Source organism: Alligator mississippiensis, chromosome 2 (genome assembly GCF_030867095.1).
Source record: "Alligator mississippiensis isolate rAllMis1 chromosome 2, rAllMis1, whole genome shotgun sequence".
NCBI lineage: Eukaryota > Metazoa > Chordata > Crocodylia > Alligatoridae > Alligator > Alligator mississippiensis.
Genome location: NC_081825.1, coordinates 172,458,361 through 172,473,367, shown reverse-complemented (window position 1 = coordinate 172,473,367; position 15,007 = coordinate 172,458,361). Strand labels below are relative to the sequence as shown.

The window sequence follows — 15,007 nt, the reverse complement described above, 5'->3', positions numbered from 1 at the left end:
GCAACAGCCGCACAACAAGGACTGCTTGCAAGAAGTCACAGACAACTGGCAGGAAGCGTGGGAGACACGCAGGAAAGGAGAACATCCTACAGACCCAGAGTTTATTAAGAAAAGAAGAAACCCTGATACCTGAGATCATGTGGTGGGAAAGAGTCATCAAGACCAGAGGGCTAGCCACATCAAAATCAGGTGGCCCGTTGGAGGCTGGCATATGGAAGGGTTGTAGGGGAGGTGGAGCCCCACAAATATCCGTCAGGAAGAACAACCCATCTCAAGGGACCACCAACAGGAGACCCCACCACTGAAGAAACACTCAAAGTTGTGGCAGGTGAGTTCTGGGGTCTTCCCCGGGGTGATCGGGGTCCCTGTCAGAGGTTGCACAAAGACTCCCCGTGTCCATCACCAGGCACCCATGCCAAGACGGCATGTGAACGGATAGTCGAAGCAAGACAGGCACATAAGCCATATGAGGAAAGGCTGAGGGATCTGGGACTCTTCAGCCTGAGGAAAAGAAGGCTGAGAGGGGACCTGGTAGCAGCTTACTACTACACTAGGTGAGTACATCAAGAGCTTGGTGAGCAACTGTTCACCAGGGCACCCGAGGGGAAAACCAGGAGTAATGGCCACAAACTCCTGAAAGATCGATTCATGCTCAACATTAGGAAAAACTTCAGTCAGAGTGTGCAGACTATGAAATAAGCTCCCTCCCCCAGTTATCTTTCCTGCTTGGTGCATCTTCCGAGGTCCCTTCTGGCCTTCAATCTATGAATCTGTGAATTTGAAGATGGAAAAGCTCTATTTGACCCTGCCCAGTTCACGGGCCTGATCCAAATGCCATGGCGATCACTTCCATGAACTTCCACAAGTTTTGGATCAAGCTCTGTCCCACAGCCAGTACAGGAATGTTGCCTTTAGTTTACTTTCTAGTGTTTTGTTCTCTCTGCTGTCACTCCAAAAGAAAAATGAGTTTGTGCCATGTTTTTCTTCTTTATATTCTATTTTAAAATGTGTGGGAGGACTCTGCTTGTTTTATTCCCTTACAAATATCAAGACTTCTCTTCTTTGTTTTCAGTAGAAAACTCCTTGAAGACCAGAGAAGAAGTGAGAGCAGAAGATCAGGCAGAAAGCAGAGCAGCAGATTGGTCAGGAAGTAGAAAGTACAGAACAGAAAGCAAAGCAGCAAATGGGGCAGAGAAAGGGGATCAGAGTGATGTTTGGGGCTGGGGCAGTGCTAATTTGTGGCATGCCTGCCAAACAGGCTGGTCTTCACTGAAGTTCCCTGCCAACTACCTAAACATATTTTTGGGTGTTTGTCAGATGTTTGAGTTATATAGATACCAACAGAGACAATAATCAATGTGCCAGAGTCTTAGCTGATTCTTAGGGTGGGTTAGATGAAAAATTTTAATTGAACTTATTTACATGGGCAGATTATCTAGTGTAAAGACTTTTAAGTAGCTAGACTGAGAACTTTTGTCTCTGGAGACCAAGGTTTTTGTCAGGCATGCCACAAATTAGACCTGCATCCACTTTGAGTTCCACTCCAATCCCATTCCTCTGTCCCATCCACTGCTTTGCTTTCTGCTCCCTACACTGTATTCCCTGCCCTACCCATTGCTCTGCTTCCTGCTTTGTGCTCCCTGCCTGATCTCCTGCTTTGCTTCCTGCCTTATCTGCCACCTATCTCCTTGATCTTCCATGTGCCATAAACAGGCTGCCCATGCCACTTGTGGCACTTGTACTAAAGGTTGGTCATCCCTGTTATATGTATTTCTATGGCATCTCCAAAGTGTGCTAGATGCTTAATATGCAGGTCTCATCACTGAGATCACTTCTCTCAGTATGACACTAAGGGTGAGTAAATGTTTGCTAAAGTATGTTGTTCCTACTTTGCTTATTGGTAGCAGATATCGGGGCTTTGCAGCTCAGGTTCTTGCTGGATTTTGGATATATATATTTTAATGCAACTTCTTTATGGTATATGCACCAGTCTTTGTATCAAAGTGGATGCAAGCAGCAGGTAGGCACACTTCTCTTCTACTGATCTTGGTGCAAACATTCTAGACCGGGGTCAGGTAGCTACAAAGCTTTTGATCTAGCCCATGGCCATGGGGCTTCAGCAGCATATGGTGGGAAGGGGGCTTTCTCAGCAGTTGTTTTCATATGCCACTGCAAGGAAAAGCACTGGCTACTGGCACTTTCCCCATGCTTCTATGGGAAAAAGCAGCTGTAGCGGCTGGGTGCTAGCACCTATTCATCTGCCTGCTTGCCTTCCTCTGACCTGAATTGGGCCAGGCCATCCTGCAGCCTTAAAAGGTTGCTGACTAGTGTTCTAAGTCATTTCCTAGGAAGTAATTCTGGCTCAAGAACTGTTTCTATATGTAGATATTAAGGCAACAAGGAAACAATCTTTCTGCTTCCAACACCTCCCCACACAAGCAAATAGCATGGCAGAACTAACAACAGTTTTTTCAAGTGCTGCATACAGCTTTCAAGCTGGGAAACATACTGTCATTTAAAACATGACATGTAACAGTGCCAGCTGGTGACTCCCACTAAGACAGTACCTTATTTTTATTTTTATTTTTTAGATAGAGATCTTGACTGACCCCCTCTTTTCTCTTTTCTTCCAGTAGATTAATATGTCATCACAGAGTGCTAGGCTCCTGACAGGCTGAAGTTGCTCCTACTACAGCAGTCCTAAGACTCTTGGAGTTGGAGGGGAAAGGAACATTGGTGACACCTCACTTAAAAAGACACTGTGGGGGGGGCCTGGAGCACTTATGCCCCCCTCATTGATTTAGAACAGTGGTTCTTAAACTTTTTTGTGCCAGGCCCCATTTGTAAACATTGATGTCCAGTCCTGACCCACTGCCCCCCACCCTCAGGGTGTGGGGCAGGGTGTAGATGTGTGGGGCAGTTGGGGAGGGGGGTGAGATACAGGGAACCAAGCAGCCCCTTGCCGGCTGGAACTCTTGACAAGCCTGCAAGGTAAAAGCCACAGTTTCCCATGTTTTTCTCCTTTAAAGAAGAATCCATTTTTAAAGTTTGTTCGTGACCCTTTCATATATTCTTGCAACCCATTTTTGGGTCGTGACCCTTGGGTTGAGAAATGCTGATCTAGAATAAACTGAGAGAAATATTCCATCCCTCTCCTCCCCTTCCCCGCCCTCCCCTCGGGCCCTGACCCCACCCCCCCATGTACAGTGTGAGGGGAAAGTAAAGGAACATTTGTGATTCTGTCACCATAAGAAACTGGGAGACCAAGTGGAAGAACTTCCAGCTGAAGAAGATGGTAGGGATATGGTGGTACTCTATGGAGCTCAGAGGGCTGTTATCTACCTAGGACCAAAATCTGTTTTTCCTATTATGTGTGCAATTGGATTTAGGTGCCTAAGTGCTCATTAATGCATTTACTTTTGTAACAACCAGAATGTTATCTTTCAGACTGAGCTGCCAAAAAGTAGAGAGGAGGAGGAGGTGGAGGATCTACTTACCTTTTGTATTAACAGTTTTTCAGAGACTCAAGTGGGGTGAAACAGGACCTCAGGAGCCTAAGTCCCATTATGCATCTAATAGGTGGAATAAGATCCAACTTCAAGTCCAAAGTGCTGAGATCCTCTGCTCAATCATTTCTTGTGCTCTCTTCCCATTGGCCCTTTGATTTTGTGCTGGGTAAATAGAGAAGAGAAAGGGGTGGACAGGAGGGGAGAAGATTCTTAGTTCCTCTCCATAATGAGGTTGGAAAATCCCCTCTTGTCAGCAAGAAGTCTCATGAGAGAGAAGTGACAGGGCCTACATTCTCTGCCCTTCATCCCAAAAGCAGACCAAGCAGTATAGTTTATACACACCACTGGAGGGAGGTTTTTTTTCCTCCAATAATTATGCTAAAAATTTATTTTCTTAATTTTTATCCCCCTTCTCCTTATTCACCTTCCTAAACAATCCCTTTCTTTGGGTGCGTCTACACATACTATTAATGCACTTTAAGCTTCCTGTGCAGTAAAATAAGGCACAGTGGGCATGTCTACATGAGACGCTTTATTGTGTAGTAAAGCATCACCATCTACACGTGCAGGGCATTTACTGTGCAGTAAATTAGGCTACTGAGCAGTTAGCTAGTATCTGTAAATACAGGTACTAAATTAACTGCATAGTAATTACTGCGCGGTAACACTCATGCAGATGCTGACTGGGAGCACATTTGCTCCCAGTCAGTCTAGGCAGCAGGGGATCACAGGGGACAGGGAGTTCTCTGTCCCCGGTATTGATGCTGATTAGCTCCCGGCTCCCACCAGGAGCTGATCAGCACCAGGACTGGGGAGCTCTCTACCCCCTGTCCCATCTCCTGGTGTGGAGTTGGCAGCTCCGGAAGGTGAGCAGCTCTGCATGGTGCAGGCGGGGGCTGGGAACTCAGCCTCTACCTGCCCCCCAGAGCAGTTCTGTGCGGCATGGAGCTAGTTGCTCTGGGGAGTAGACAGGGGCTAGGAACCAGCCTCTGCCTGCTCCCCAGAGTAGCAGCTCCCACAACTCCCAGTGAACCCCCTGCTGGGCAGGGAAGCCCTACTCAGCAGGGACCTCCCTGGAAGCTGTGTCCTGATGGGCACAGGGCCAGGAGAGCTCTGCCTACTGCAGGGGCAGCTGTCTCCCAGTCTGGTGCACATCAGGTCCCCACCCAATGTACACGGGGCTAGGAGACAGCTGCCGCTGCAGCTGACAGAGGTCTCCTGGCCCCTATGCATTGGGACCGGTCCTGTGCCCCTTGCTAGCCCCTGCACTAGCACCCGGGGCTGCCCGGAGTTCCCCTTGGCTGCTGCAAGGGGGCATAGCAGGGTGGGGGCAGTGCTGTATGGTGCTGCTCCCATTGGGAGCAAATCTGCTCCCAATAGGGAGCACATGTAGATGTACTCCCAGGGAAGGCTTATTGCTCAGTATTTTACTGCATAGTAAGCCTACTGCAAATTAATAGCATGTATAGACAGACACGGTTCTTTGGGTGAATTTGATATCTTTTATTAGACCAGCTTAAATAGTTGGAAAACAATTATTAAGCAAGATTTCAGGTTCAAAAACCCTTCGTCAGGCTAAGGAAGCTTCAGCAGTTGGTGTGTGCTCTTCCTGGATGGATTGAAAAGTAAAGAAGCCAGGCTGAGCTGGTACGCATACAAGACAGGTAGTCAGTGAAAATGTAGATTGAGGAGTCAGTGGGTGAGAGACAGGCTGGGGGGTGGAGAAGAGAGCAGGGGGATGAATAGTGGAGAGATACCTGGGGAGTCAGATGTCAGGCAGGTTATAATGTGTCATAAATCCAATGTCTATATTTAGTCCTTGATTTTTACTATACAGGAGGTTGATGCAGTGGAGGTCATAGGCTCATCTCTGGGAAGTGTTTTGTAAGTTTCTTTTGAGGATCAGGACTGAGAGATTGGAGAGAGAGTGGTTTTCTTGTGAGAAATGTGCCCCCACAGGTAATTGGGTATTCCTGTCTGATAGATATCCGGTGTGCATTCATTCTGGTGCATAGTTGTTGTTTGGTCTCTTCTGTGTATTTTCCATCAGGTCATTTGGTGCATTGGATTACATTTCTGGAGGTGCAGCTGTAAGATCCAGGAATGCTGATGGCTCTGTTGTGGGGTGTAGTAATTGTGGGGGTGGTGGAGATGTGCTGGCAGGTTTTGCATTTCTAGTTATGACATGGTCTGGATCCATTTGGTGTGTTCTAGGCCTGAGGAAGTTTGCTTCTGGTGATGAGGTTAGCAAGGTTCGGTGCTTGTTTGAAGGCTAGGATGGGTGTCTGCCCCCCGCCCCGTCTCTCACCCATTGACTCCTCCATCTACATTTTCACTGACTACCTGTTTTGTATGCATACCAACCCAACTGCTGGCTTCTTTATTCTTCATTCCATCCAGGAAGAGCACACACCAACTGCTGAAACTTCCTCAGCCAGACAAAGGGTTTTTGAACCCGAAAGCTTGCTTAATAATTGTTTTCCAACTATTTAAGTTGGTCTAATAAAAGATATCAGATTCACCCAAAGAACCTTGTCTGCCTATGTCCTTAGACCAACACAGCTACAACCTACACCCCTGTAGCATGTATAGACACACCCAGTAAGCTTTCCCTGGGAATGTGCCTACACATGCGCCCTCTAGGGCACAGATTTGCTCCCAATGGGAGTAGACAGATCCAGGACTGGTCCTGCCCTGTTCTGCCTCCTGCAGCAGTGAGGGAGAGCTGAAGGCTCTGGCCATAGCTGCCCGGGTCCCAGGGTGCTCAGGGTCAGGCTTGGCCTTGTGGGGGATTCGCGGGGCAGGCTCAGGCTGGCAGGAGGCTCTGTGGGGGAGGACAGGCTCAGCTTGGCAGGGGGCTCTGGGGGGACAGGCTCAGCCTGGCAAGGGGCTCCATGGGCAGGATCAGTCTGGCAGGGACACTGTCCTGAAAGCCTGAGGCCAGCACATAATAGACACTCTTGGGTCTGTCAGGCTCTCGTGGACCACCTCCTCCTCCACCCCCCACAGTAGGGCACCTGGGTGGCCGCCCATGAACTCCAGGCCCACAGGGCAACCCCAAGACCATGCACACTAGGAAGTTTCAAGCAACAGTCTTTATTTCCCTCACTAACAACAGACTCCATCCCCACCAACAGGTTCTCCTGCCCTCCCTCCCCAACAACTGATCTCACCTCAAACCCCACTGCCCACCATCAATAAAGTACCCTCTTCCCTGTGCAACTATGTATTGTGGTGTGTGCGCAGGAGGCACACCTAGCACCCTGGCCTGTGTCCATGCTACCACTGCAGAGGGGCTGGCGGGTTGGGGGCTTGACTGGGGGTGAGGGCGGCCACTGTCCAGGCTGCACAGTCTGCTCTCCCTCCTCCACTATGGGGCTGGGGCCAACAGGGCCCAGGTGTGGTGCCAGCCTTGCTGCAGGCAGCTCCCACTCAGGGGCTGCATGGCATGTGGCGGGGGGCAGCTGCCAAGGGATCTGGCTCAGGAGCAGAGGCAAGGAACCCTGGTTGCTGCAGGTGGCTCTGGACCTCGTCCCAACCCCACTGGGTGGCTTGGTGCTGGGCTGCAGGCAGCTGCCAGAGGCAAGACGGGGCCAGGGCTGGGAGCTGGGCTGCAGGCGGCTGCCAGGAGCTGGGCGGGGATGGGGGCTGTGCCACAGGTGGCATGAAAGAGACTGCCAAGGCCAGGATGGTGTCCAGCACCCAACTGTCCTCCTCTGTTGCCTTCACTGCCTGAGCTACCATGCTTCTGGGCCTTGAGCATCATCTTGAGAAGGGCAATGTGTCTCTCCTTGAAGCAAGGAATCTATCCCTGAAGGTGCAGTCCTCCAGTCCCTCTCCCTCTGCTGCTCCACGTTTGGGCTTGCCAGGCCCACGAGTCCTCCAGGTGAAACAGCGTTGGCTTCTCAATAAAGTTCTGCATTGCCTCCCGCCTCCCTGTGTGTTGGCAGGGGGGGACTCCAGGGGGCATGAGGGATCTTTCCTAGGCAGGGTGGGGAGCAGGGGGAGGGGCAAGGACGGAAGGGAATGGAGGGCCCCCTGGCTAGTAGCCAACTGTGCAGTAGATTCATTTACTGCACAGTAAATGCTGCACATGTGTAGATGGTGATGCTTTACTGTGCAGTAAATTAGTCTGCTGAACAATAAAGAGTCTCGTGTAGATGAGTCCTTTTTCCCTTACTGGGCAGAGAGAAGTAGTTAGATGTGTTAGTCTGAAGTCAGGCAGAAGACAGAGCAGGGTTGCACTTTACAGACTGTAAGGCAGAGGTCAGCATTATTTTTGGGCAGAGCATAGGCGGAGGAAGAGGGGATAACAGGATTTAGCCCCCTGAAACACAGGGCAGTGTTAGGGCCACAAGGCAGCCTAGCCGCAGGCTTCCAGCAGCTGCAGCAGGGGTGGGGCGGGGTGCACAGGCAGCGGTGAGGGAGGGAGTAGGGCTGGGGCAGCCTGGGATTTGGGCTGGGGCAGGTGCTGCACAGTGGGACTGAGCTGTGAGTGGCTTGTCTGGGGGGGTGCGGCTCCTACCGTTGCGTGCACCCTGGGAGGCATGGGGGCATGTGCCCCTGGATCTGCATGGGGCAGCCCGCAGCGGCAGCCCACCCTGCCTCACACAGATCTGGAGGCACAAACTCCCCATGCCCTCCCGGGGTACATGCAGTGGTGGAACCCTCCACTGCCTCCCTGCAGCCCCTGGACGAGCCACAGCCCAGGTCCTGTGCCCTGGTCTGCCCCAGTTGGGCAGCACCTGCCCCAGCCCCACTCCCTGCCCCCAACCCTTCCCTCGCAGACTTACCTGTTGCAGTGGGGCGCGTGCACATGCTCAGCCCCCCCCCCCCCAAATTTTTTTTTTGTCCCTATGCCAATGGAGAGCACCAAAAACATCAGCAACCTCGGCTTGTAAGATGGTGTGCTAGGGGTGGATGGTGGGGGCAGCTGCCAGGAGCGCAATCCTTGTTGTGGCAGCACAGCCCCAGCCCCTTCCCCACTGTCCGCCCTGAGGTGTGCGTGCCAAGCAAAATGCCTTTGTGTGCTACACTCTGCCACCCATGCCAAGGGTTACCTACCCTGATGTAAAGTTTCATAAGCAACAGCGTACTTAAATGCTACTGGGGATTACCCATTTCAAATATATGTAGCCTATTTCCCCTACCTCATTCTTGCTTAGCAGTGGCATGCACATTTATTTATTTTAATCTTTCTCCATAAATCAGCCATACTCTCCCAATCGTTCTTCCACTGCCTCCAGCTTGCCAACACCTTTCTGCTAATGTATTATCTAGAACGTAATTATGCAGACAAATAACCTGACAGCTGGGGACAAAGTGGCTTCACGTTACCTTTGTGTCTTCTTGATTCTGAGGCCGGCTTGAACATATATGTGATAGCACTCTGCAGACTCCATATCATTGGCAAATTCACAAGCAGCCAGAATGGTTCAAAGGAGCCATTGTGGACCAAAGAATCATCCTAATATTAAAGATGTAGCTACATCACAATTGCAGCTGAAGCTGCCACGTTTTTGTCCTTTGATGTAATGTGCTCAGCCCCAAATCATGGCAGCCTCTTTTGCTTCCAAACTCATGCCTAATTTCAGCAATGACTACTGACTTCCATTCCTAGATCTTTGAAAGCACTAATGCTTCCTCATTTTATTAATCTCATGCAGCACTGAATTTTGGAATTAGGTTTCTTCTGACAGTTTGTTAAACCTTATGCTGTCATTTCCTGCCCATGTCTCTAATCTCTCTAGATCTCTACATTTTTTGCTGTGACAAAGCGATGTTTGCAACACTTCTTGATTTAGTGCCTTTAAAGTCAATAGAAGCGGTGTTGTGTCCTTTGTATCCTCTGTTGATTTAATAGGCATGCTGTTTACATCTGATACCTTCCAGATCTACCTGAAATATATCATTAGCACAAGGCCAAACAGAGATCCCTGCACCCTAATTAGATGTCCCTCCACAAACTGATGCTTATCTCATCATTCTGTTTATCATATGTATGCTGATTATTTTAATTTGTTTACAGACCTTGGGTCTTCAATATACATAGCCTTGACTACAAAAGGGATTTTCTGTAATTCTCCTGCCATTGCTCCTTTTCCTGGTGGCATTCCCCTGGTGTTAGACAGAGTAAGTTTGTGAGTGTAGGTGGACCACTGGTGATTTTACCTTTGGGTCATCTAGACTCGCTGTGAGCATGATCTAGAGGTAAAAATGGATGTGGCTAGTCTATGCAGGAGCGCTCACTGTTTCCCCTGCACTTTCAGTGCAGTAGATAGGCAGAGTTGTACCAAGCAGATCTTTTTTTGAGCTTGCATAGAGGCAAGAATTGCATGCTAAATGGCCTGGGCTTATTTGGCAGCAGCCTGGCCCAGGTTACATGCCTGAGCCACACTGAACTGGGGCTTAGCCTACACTACAGGATAGCATAGTCTTGCTGAGAAGACTTTTGAGTACCTAGAGTCTAAGTTCCTCTAGATCAGTGGTTCTCAACCTTTTTTGTACCAGGACACATTTGTAAACGTTTGATGGCCAGTCCTGACCCAGTGTCCCTCACTCCCAACTGGCTGCCCCCACCCCCAGACTGTAACCTCTCAGGGTGTGTGTGTTTGGGGGGGGGGGGGGGGGGGGCAGGGTGCCCAAGCAGCCCCTTGCAGGCTGGACCTCTGTCAGCCTGTAAGGGAAAAGCCACGCTTTCCCACATTTTTCTTCTTTAAAGGAGAATCCATTTTTAAAGTTTGTTCGTAATCCTTTCATATATTCTCATGACCCACTTTTGGGTCGCAGCCCATGGGTTGAGAAATGCTGCTCTAGAGTGACAGAATCCCTCCTCCTGCCAACAGTTACCCAGCTTCTCGAGTGGAATATGAAGAGCACCCTGGGCTTAAACCAGAGAATAAAAGGATTGCTATCCTTGAAAGTAAGGAGCATCTGGAATTTGCCCAGTGAATCAGATAGAGGACCTCATCTTTAAAGGTATGGAGCATCCATTACTCTCAGAGATTTCACCATGTACTATTTAATACAGCGGTTCCAAATCTGTGGTACAGGTACCACCAGTGGTACGCAGACAACCTGTCAGTGGTACGCGTTACCAGATTTATTATAATGACTTTATATGACAAAAATTTGCTGGTGGTACTTAAGTTTGAACTGAAAAATTTGCTAGTGGTACTAAAGGTTGTATTGTTTTTAATTGGTGGTGTGCAATCTCAGATTTTGGGAACTACTGATTTAATATATAGATTTAGCCTAGTGGCTGTTTACACAGTGATAATCTTCATTGCTATCTTGGTGCTAACTAGAGTGTAGGTATGTTAATATTAGGGTCAGGCCTGTACAGGTTGAATCAATAACCACAGCATCCAGACTTGACCCTGCTCCACTTGAAGTCCATGATAATTCTATTTTTGATATTCCATCCCACCATGTGCATTGTTAAATAAAAACTAAAGCACCTAATAAAAAAATCCTCTATTTAGAACTGAATTTTCACATAAATATTCAAGCCATGAGTCCTTCCCAGCAACTCCCACACTTAGCTAAGTGCTATCACATAGCACTAGTTCTCTCACAGGTTGGCACTCTTAGAAATGTAATCAAAGCAAACATCCTTCACAGCCACAATGCAAAAGTTTAGAGCATTTTTCTCCCTCTCTGTATTAATTGGTGGTTTGTAAATGTAATTTACAAGCTGTGAAGTGTATTGAATTAGTAATAGAAATTGTATTGAATTATACAATACAATACAGTAATACAAACTGTACTGAATTAGAAATACAAATCAAAGGAGCTCTCTTCTTCACTGTTTTTTAGGAGAAAGCAGGGAGTGAAAATTCCTAATCTGCTTTACCCAAAAATCAGTGTGCTTAATTGCTAGCAAAAACCTCTGGTTGAAATAAAACAGGAAACCACCCCTCAACCAAGATTTGATGGCAACTCTCACAATCTGGGCTCATATAGATAAATGTAGTCTAATCAAGGTTGCATTTCAAATCTCAGCCTCTCTTATCGGTTGATTATAAGCATGTTTCCCAACCCTCCTTTTTGCAATTCCCGTTCTCCTTTTGGGGTGCAAAGGAGGGAGGAGAGCACAGGAAACAACTACAAATATGTATTTGAGTTTGCCAACACAGAGAGAGGAGTGAAAGAAGGGAAAGAAAAGACAAATGAAGAGTGCTGGTAGCTGAGCCACATCTATACCCTAATGATTATCTTTTCAAGTTTGCTTTGTCTTTTCTCGCAGCTATTTTTTATTTCCTGCTCTGATTTTGTTTTCAGTTGTCTTCACCCAAAAAAGTTATTTTTCTGTCCCTTCTTACTCTCTCGCGCGCCCCTCTCCACCTTTCCTTTTTTGTTTTTTTTCCTCATTTTTTCCCCCTTTTTTTTTTTTTTTTTTTTTTTTTTAATTCCTAGACTAAAGTTTCCTATTGGATGTTTTCGGGTCCCTGATTGATGCCTGCTTCCCATTGGAGCTTTGCAGAAGCTGACATCACTTAGGGAAAGAGGGGTTGGGTTGGCAAGCTTAGTTTGTCACCACCCAGCTTGCTTTGCCTTTGGCTGGGTGCAACTTCCATTTTAGGTGTTGGATCTTGAAAGAAGGGGAAAGAAAAAAAAACCGCCAGAGAGAAAGAAAGAAGAGAAGATCCCAGGCAAGGGAGAGGTGGAAGAAGAGATTGCCGCTTTGCTCTTTTTAAATTCATTTGATCAGGGATTGGGCTCTCGTTTTCCTGTTAGGGATTTCTTGGGAAACTCGACTTTAGAGTTCTTTGGTGTGGCTTTTTTTTGTGGTGCGTGTGTTTGTAAAGGGCGAAAAGAAGGCTTCCACCCAGGGTCTTTTTTTGTTGTTGTTGTTGGATATTGTCATGCTGAGATATTAAAGAGAGGAGGCAGAGGAATAACCCGGCTGACAACTTCTCCCCCTCCCTCTTTCCATTTCTTAATCTGCTGCTTTGAAGAGCGGGGGAAAAAGATACAAGGAGGAGAAACCAACTTGGAGACTCTTGTTGGTGCAACTTTGAGAGGGGAGAAAGCCAGGGTAAGACTAGTTTCTTTCTTTTCGTTCTTTTATTGTTTTAAATGATGGTGGTGGCTGCTGTTGGTTTTTTAACTATTTCTGTTCTGGGGAGGTGAGTGTATCTGATGCAAACTAATACACAACTCCTGGACTGCGGTGTTGCAAGAGGGCTGATTTTATTTATATATCTATATTTATATATAGATATCCCCTATGTTTCCTAGGGGAAGGAATTCAGTCATGTTTAAAAAGGAAGCTTCAAGTTTGTTTGCACTAAGTAGGATATTTCTTTTAAAACTTTGGGAAAACTGAGAATTTCAGGGTGTGTTTTTTGTTGTTGTGTTTTGTTTTGTTTTTTTTGTTGTTTTTTTTTTAACTTGGTCAGGTCTCTCTTTTCAAGTATTCTCACTGGGAGTGTGGTTAAGCTGCTTTCTCCAGTACATTTTTTAGACCCACACTTTCTGCATGGGTGGATCCCTTTTTTCTTCCAGGTATAGTTGGGTGGGGACCTTTCTCTTAACCTTCTAAAAAGAATCCATGTTGAAGGAGAACTTCCCTCTTGATTTTTTCCTTTTTTTTCTGGGGGGGGAGGAGAGGAGGGTGAAATAAATGCAGGAGGTTTTTCCCTACCAGCCCCTTCAAGGATTCCAAGCTCTGATTGACAACTTGCTTGTTGACTTGCTCGCTCTTTCCCCCCTCCAAAAAAAAAAAAAACTTTACTGTTTTTGAAGTGTGTGGTAACTTAAGCACAGTACATTTTTTTTTCTTCCTTTAAATTCTTTCAAAAGATCATATACATTTGGTAAATGGGATGCATCAAAATAGCTTGGTAAGCAAACAGGCTTGAGTCAGTAATGTAGGAATGCAATGTAGTAAGATTTAGATGGCATTTAAAAGAACATCTACTTATACTCCCCGTAACCTGCCTTGAGCTCTTGTAGTTTTGTCTGGCATGGTGCTGTGATTTGGACTTGTTGGGTTTTGCTAAGAATGTTATATGAAAGCAACACACTAGGGTTTAGGATCCCCTGGTAGTGATAGTATGGGGTCTTTTTTCCCACCTCTCTAAATTTTGTAATTTCACCATAAAAAAGAGAAGTATCTAGTTTCAGTTTAATTGTGGCAGGCTAGGGTAGGGAACTAGACTGTGCTTCTGTATTCAGAATCATTACAGGGAATGCAGTGTGTGCTTAATGTAACAGTTCTGGAAATATGGTATGCTTTCTTTTCTCGCTTTGCTGTGCTAAGATGGTAATGCCTTATCTTAGATGACTAGATTTCATAGCCAGAGATTCTTGGAGGGGTGTGTGTAGGGGGGGATTTTTCTAGGTGAAGAAAACTAGGTCCTGGACCCCTTAAGACCCTTGTCTTATTCTGTATAATTAAACACCTGCCTCATTTCCCCCCAGCAAGGTCTTGGATATAGCAGAACAAGGAAAACGTTGTCCTACTTCAAGCAAATGTTTCTAGGGCTATTTGGGAGTGGTCCCTTTCAGTCCTGGGTTATGCTTTGGCATCTGTGGGGAAAGACCATCGAAGGCACTCTGAAAAGTAGTTTCAGAAGGATTGTGTCTTGTGGTAAAGGAGCAGCACAGTGTTGAGAGGCTTGGCTTGGGGTCTCAGCCTTTCAGTTTGCTTTGTATTGCTGTCTAACCCCCCCCCAGTTCCTCACCTCCCATGTCAGACATTTGACTGGGTTCTGGCGTGTCACTACTTTGAGCGAGGCATGAACTAGGAGGCTTTTCCCTCCTGCCCCCAAAACAAAGGAAGTTTGTGTGCCAGCCTCGCAGCTCTCTTGCAAGGGAATGAGAGAGTATAGCTCATCAGACAGGCATTTAGCATTAGAACAAGGGTTGTCTGGTGTTACAGACAGCGTCCTGTCTTTCTTCCCTGCTCTCTCATCATAATATTCCCTTTGTGTCAGAGGAGGGGGTAGGGGAGGTTTCTTATGTGTTGGGAGCAGGGAGTATTTTGGTTATGCAGATCTTTGGGGGCTTCTGAGCAAGGAAGGGGGTGGCTAGGGCCGAGTATCCTGAACTTTAAATCTTTTTTTTTCTGTGATGCTCAGGATCTTAATCTGTGTGGGAAGGACGAAGGGATCGGCTTTGTGCATTTGCAAGGGGGAACTCCACGTAGACCAGGCTTAACAATTTTAGCTCTGCCCTGGCTAGCTTATCTCTCTTCCTACTCTGTCTCCTGCTGTCTAATTTGCCTCCTCTTCCTTTGTTCTTTCAGGGAAGTGAATTGTATGTCTAGGGAGGGTCAAAACTATTGGGTGGAGCTCATCCTTGCGAATGGGACAGTTCTGATCTGAAAAAAATCTTCCTGATACCCTGACTAACAAGCGATGCTGAAATTCCCTCAATAAAAGAATAACTGCACAGCCGGGGGCCCTGGGTTCGTCAGGCCATTTTTCTTTAGGTCTTACTGGCAACACCTTCATCTGGTAATATCTGTCCCTCCTCCCCCTTCTGTGCCT

General features: G+C 47.2%; 1 protein-coding gene across 9 annotated transcripts in view; it reads left to right on the top strand.

The window, feature by feature from the left end:
• The first annotated feature begins 12,034 nt into the window (after window positions 1-12,034).
• The window catches only part of CTNND1 (catenin delta 1), a 48,999-nt gene continuing 46,026 nt past the window's right edge, over window positions 12,035-15,007 (top strand). For 7 of the 9 annotated variants that reach the window (XM_014597165.3, XM_014597163.3, XM_014597164.3 and 4 more), the window contains exon 1: window positions 12,035-12,549. The gene's annotated coding sequence lies outside the window, so the exon portion shown is untranslated. The remainder of the gene's footprint in view (window positions 12,550-15,007) is intronic. The other 2 variants (XM_059722430.1, XM_059722432.1) reach the window with 2 other exon arrangements.